Consider the following 5,760-nt stretch of genomic DNA (forward strand, 5'->3'; position numbering starts at 1 on the left):
TGATAAAGGGTGGGGATGCTTGATCTTCTTTGAATCCTTTTGCTTGTGATTAACTTCATGTTTGACAGGTTGACCACCATTCTGAACTGCATTGTCTACATTGTTTCTTTTCTTCTCTGTTATTTGTTTCTCCTCATTTTTGGCTTCACTAATGACTGCTAGTTTCCTTGCTATCCCCTTGAGCCTTTTAGGTCTTATTATACTATTTGTAAAGCTTAGTCCTTGCCATTTGGTAACCAAAGCTTTAGAATAAAAAACATTCTAACTCATCACATGAGCCAGAAGTCAATAGAAAATATTGTGTTGCCTACTTACATAAGAATATTCCACATGAAAGCTCTGAGAGTCCACAAATATGTGGGCAAGCCTAAAATTTTCTATATAAAGCATAATTGCAACAGTAATTAAGGATACAACATAACCTAGTATAATCTCACTAGGCTTGTAGTTCTATTCATAATAAGTCCTCTTTGGCATAGAATACATTACTATGAATGTTATTGGCACTAGGTTCTTCAACTTCAACATTCATCTCTACAACCTACATACAAATTTTCAATTATTAATATAACCACCAAAAAGAATCATTGTACAATACATAATGAGAAAATTATTTTATTTTTCCAAAATGTTCTGACTATGGAAGTCTACCACTAAAATATTGACCCCATAAAACCTAAATATATTTGCAACCACTAAAACTATCATTACAAAGTATGAGCCAAAATAATCTAAATTAAATTATTGCCATCCATTCTCTATCTTTTCAACTTTACTTTTTTAGGTTTGCAAATTCTCAGTCTTATTGAGAATGCTTGATTCTTATGTCTGGTTATAGAAATAGTAGCAACATGAGTGTGAAATCAAAAACTGATAAAAGTTCTAGACTAAAAAACATTTGTACCTGATAAAAGTGCCAAAAGAAGCTATATTCATAGTTTGCAATAGTATAGATAAAGGACACTATTAGACACCTAGATCTGTGAACTTGTGCTAAGCCTGTCCTACAATCTTGATGTTTCCAAAGAATCCCATGATCTTCCTCATGCAAGCAGACACAATTCTCAATAGTTTTGACTCCTCTAGTGAAATTTGTGAAGTTTTCATCAAAATATTTGATATAACTCAAACAATCACACCCCTAACATAGGCAATATTGTTTGTTATTAAGAGTTTTTTGTGCTTATTTGAGAAAACATCTAATTTCTTAGACCTGTTCTTAAAAAAATTTATTTATACAAAATTTATAATTCTTGCTACATTTTAGAGAAGATTAAAACAATTTGATACATTATTTATATACTTTTTTGAATACTATCTTCTTCAAAGAATGATAATTTTTACCCAAACCAACCTCTCCGGCATCAAACACATTTTTCCACAAGTTTCTCCTATAGTATAGTTTTTGAGGGGATCCCAAGGTGGCAAAAGAATTAATTTTTGATCTTAAAACTCTATAACCATTTTTTTTTGCATATCAACCAAAACATGTATGCCCTCAACTAGTTGAGCATATCCATTCTCCATTGGGCAATCACTTTCAGTTCTACAGAATATAAGTGGTCTAGCTAGCCTTCAGCTTTGACCATCATCTTCACTATGATATCCAACACACTTGAAAAGATGGTGTCATGATGATTTAAAAAAGTGACATTTATTCAATGGAAGATGCTAAAAGCATGCATTTTAATTAACATATAAGGAAAACATTTACTGTGAACATGAAATTGCAAATAGTGTAGAAAAATAATAGACAACTTACCATGGATCCACCATTACTAGATCCATTTCTTCAATACCCCTCTTCTTCATTACTTCCTTGAAAGGGGCATAATCTTTGACAATAGACTCATAGTCAGCATACTCCATTGCATCCTGGACCAAATCCAAGAGATTTTAAAAAAACACTCATTATCCATCAAAGTTATAATGCAACAAGCTTCGCTCATGAAGTTCTCATTCTATAAAAAAAAAAAATTAATAAATCCTTTTGTGCTGAACACAGTGGAAACATATTTCTAATACAAAGAATAAAAAAACAACACTAAAAAAAGTAATGTCAAAATTGAAAAAGAGGCAATACAATCTAATTAGCCTTTATTTACAGTTTACTAACTACATACATCTGCTTTATAGATGTGTCAAGAGGAATCACTATGATAAATTGTAAATTCCTTCTTAAACAATCCTCTTACTTGAAGTAATATAATCACACATAGTTAGCTACACTTCTTTTCCAAGTGCTTAGAACAAACATCTTATTTGACGCTTGGAAGTCATGGAGGAAAGTCATATACAAGTCTGATTTAGATGTTACCATGCAACTCTTTAACTATCATTTAGATTTCTACACATTATGATCAAATGACAAATGAGATCAACAACTAAAATCAAAGTAGTTGTATAAAAATTCTAAAGAAACAATTAACATATATCTAATGAGTATTCTCTTTAGGAAAAAAAATGCACTTTCACAATATACTAGTAATACAACAAACAAAAAATGCACAAGGAATAAAGATGTGCAAACTACCTGAAGTTTTCCAAAAGTTCACCTATCACTTAAGGCATTCAATAGATGTATCTTGATATTACATAAATTTCTTGTAACCTATTTTAAAGATGGCTATAAATGCTTTCTGGAAACACATCTTTGATCTTGTGATTCTCTGATATGACCTCCAACTGATGACATCTTCCAATTTGGAACTTTTGTATATGTTTGTTTCATTCCTTGCTTCAAAACATTTTGTTGATATCTTATTGTGTGTTTTTGTTCCATTCCTTCCTTCAAAGGATTTTTCCTTGACACATGCAGTGTTAAGCCTTCAACTAGCAAGTCCGTGTTATGATTCTCTCTTTTGGAACACTGCAAAACTATCCCTTGAAAGTTTCTGACAATGATGTTTGAGTCCTTAAACATTCTTTAGAATTTTTATTAGCCCTTCTATTATCTTTAAATTTAGGCATTGTACCACTTGTTGAATCCACCAAACTATGATCCTTACATAGAGGTGGTCCTTGTTTATCCCATGGGCTATTAGTGAAGATAGCCATATTGCTAAAAACAATACATTGTCTCCTTGAAATTGGTGTTTTTACCATAACAACTTTCCTTATCTTCAAAATCCAAAAACCTAATTTCTCCAACTGCACTTTAGTTGTAATGTCTATGTACATAGACATTACTATGTACAAAATTTATAACTCCTGCTACTGACCCAATAGTTATGATTCCCCATGTTGTTGCATTGTACATAAACTTGCCTGCATTCCACAATTTCTTGATTTTATTTCTTCTATGCATGCTTTCAAGGGCAGTTGAAATGACTACAAAAAGCAAATAGATCAGTTGAGACTGAAATGGAGATGTCAACTAGTGTTGCTTTGCATAAAAATAACCAAGTTGGAGGATATGGTTGCAAAAAGGTGAAAACCAAAACAACTTTGGAACTTACATTTCTATAGCTGCTCTAGTGTCATTTTGTATGAACTCACACATAAATTGAAGTTAAAAAGGGTAGAAAAAATATTTAAAATATGATATTCTAAATCATGTGTGCTTCCTTCGAGTTTGAATATAACAATTAACTATGATGATATACACAAGCTATTTTGGTAATAGATCCAAACCTTTCCATGTGAATTAGAGAGAATAAAATTTGCAATGAATATGGAAATTGCATCCATTATATCTTCCTCTGTAACAACAATGAACCCTTCATTGTCTAAACCACACTTCTCCACCACATTGCTTGGGACCATATCATCTGTAACCTAGAGCCACCAACTTGGGTCTTCTAGGCTTACATCAACCATTGTATCCCATGAGAGCATAAACATTGTAAAAATCCTATTCAGTCTCTCACTAACCATCATTAATATTTTATAGATTAGGTAAATGCTTCAGAGCATCCATAGAAGCTCCAAACTCATAAACAACATTGTTTACATTTGGAAGAAGATTAGTTACATGAAGAAGCATATTACTAACCTTTAAGCTCAATTAATCTTGGGTCGTCAACTGTGACTTCTCCACTTTTAGTTAAGGTATTTAGTTTGGTCAAAAAACTTGGAGATTCCTCAGTATTTCTTACGTGTTCATATAACTACAACAACAAAACTTTGCTCTAATCACAAGTACAAGAATATTTAATTTATCCTTGAAACTACAATGAAGAAATACAATAGCTTTTAGTTTTTTGCAACCTATATGGTAAGAGATATATGATTACATGTTCATAATGGATTTTGTAGAAACATGTACATTTGATTTCAATGTCTTGTACATTAGGCCCACTTCCCTCAAGCTCGTATCCCATACTTAATAATGATAATATCATCTAGAAAATTAAATAAAAAATGCAAGCGCTTGGTACAATTTCAAATAAATATATGCTATATCTTACTCCTATCAGAATCACCACAAATGCCCATGAAAATAGCTATAAATTAAATCCCAATTTGTCATAGCAGTCTCAAAAAGAGATTGTGAGATAAATTAAAGATATGACATGAGAGAATATATCTGGTAGAGTGAAATGCATGTAAGTCACAAATATATTCAGGTGACTGATGTGTTATGATAGACCCTAGCAAATGCACGCTTACCTAATGCTATAGGCATACAAAAAATGACCCCACACTACAAGGAAAAAAAAACAATATATAACTTATAAATGCCCTCCCCAACCTTGATTTCAACCTACCTTCCTTATTGTGGTCATTTCACCTCATTTCTCCATAAAAGACTTGCATACCACCATTTTTTTTTCCCTCTAAACTAGTTTTGAAAGTTGCTGCATTTTTCTTAAAGGTGAAGGCTATAGAAGAGTAAGACACACACCAAAGGCTTATAGTTATGAATCATTGTAGAAGGATAATTTAGCCATCATAGGCAAGTAAATTTTCATTCTTTCAAGGTTTCAATTATATTTTTAAGTTTTTATTTCTTTAATTTTTAAAGTAGTTTTGAAACAAATTCAAAACTTCTTATGCATTATAAGGGGTATGATGTCAAACATTTTTTGAAAATTTTCCAATAAAATTTTCCATTTTAAGTTCATTATTCATACATAATGGCCAGACATAGAAGTTCTAGTTCACTACCAAAGAAGTTATAATAGCTCTATTTAAATTGATGTAGCTTCACCACTTGGCATTATAAACAATGATTAAGCAAATGCCTGGTGATGAGAGCTTTCTTTGGTAGTGTAAGTATTACAGCATTAGAGTATACAAGCTCATACCATTGTGTGAAAGATCACTTATGTGTCATCCCAAGAGACAAAAAAGAATCTTGTTGAGGGCCAGATGGCAAAAGGCTGCCACAAGATCTCTAATAATGGATCCAAAACACTTCCTCACAAGATCCAAAACCCTACCTGGTGTTCCAACTAGTAGATGTATTGACTGGTACAATTGCATGATATCATCCTTTAAACTAGTTCCCCCTATGGTAACCATTATTTGAATTTTCAAATACTTGGCAAGCTCTTTGCATAAGTTTGGGATGTTTGAAGTGCCAACTCTCTTGTCGGAACCAAAAGGAGCACTACACAGAAAGTTCATATAGCTAATAAGTGAAACCAGAAAGCCAATAAATTCCCAAATATTTGTCTTGGTGCCATTTATGCTATATTACTTTGGCCACCAGTGAACAATTACCTAAATATTACAAGAAGTCATTATATGAATTGACCTTCGACATAAAGTGACTAAAAATGCAAGAACCTTTATTTAGATTCTACATAAAGAGGT

The 5,760-nt window shown here is 32.0% G+C and overlaps 1 pseudogene; it reads right to left on the reverse strand.

Moving 5' to 3' along the window:
• Positions 1–1,758: 1,758 nt before the first annotated feature.
• Positions 1,759–3,876, reverse strand: LOC149579677 (uncharacterized; annotated as a pseudogene).
• Positions 3,877–5,760: the final 1,884 nt, after the last annotated feature.

This window comes from Cupressus sempervirens, chromosome 1 (genome assembly GCF_028749045.1).
Source record: "Cupressus sempervirens isolate cs-2001-9-10 chromosome 1, ASM2874904v1, whole genome shotgun sequence".
In the NCBI taxonomy this organism is placed as follows: domain Eukaryota; kingdom Viridiplantae; phylum Streptophyta; class Pinopsida; order Cupressales; family Cupressaceae; genus Cupressus; species Cupressus sempervirens.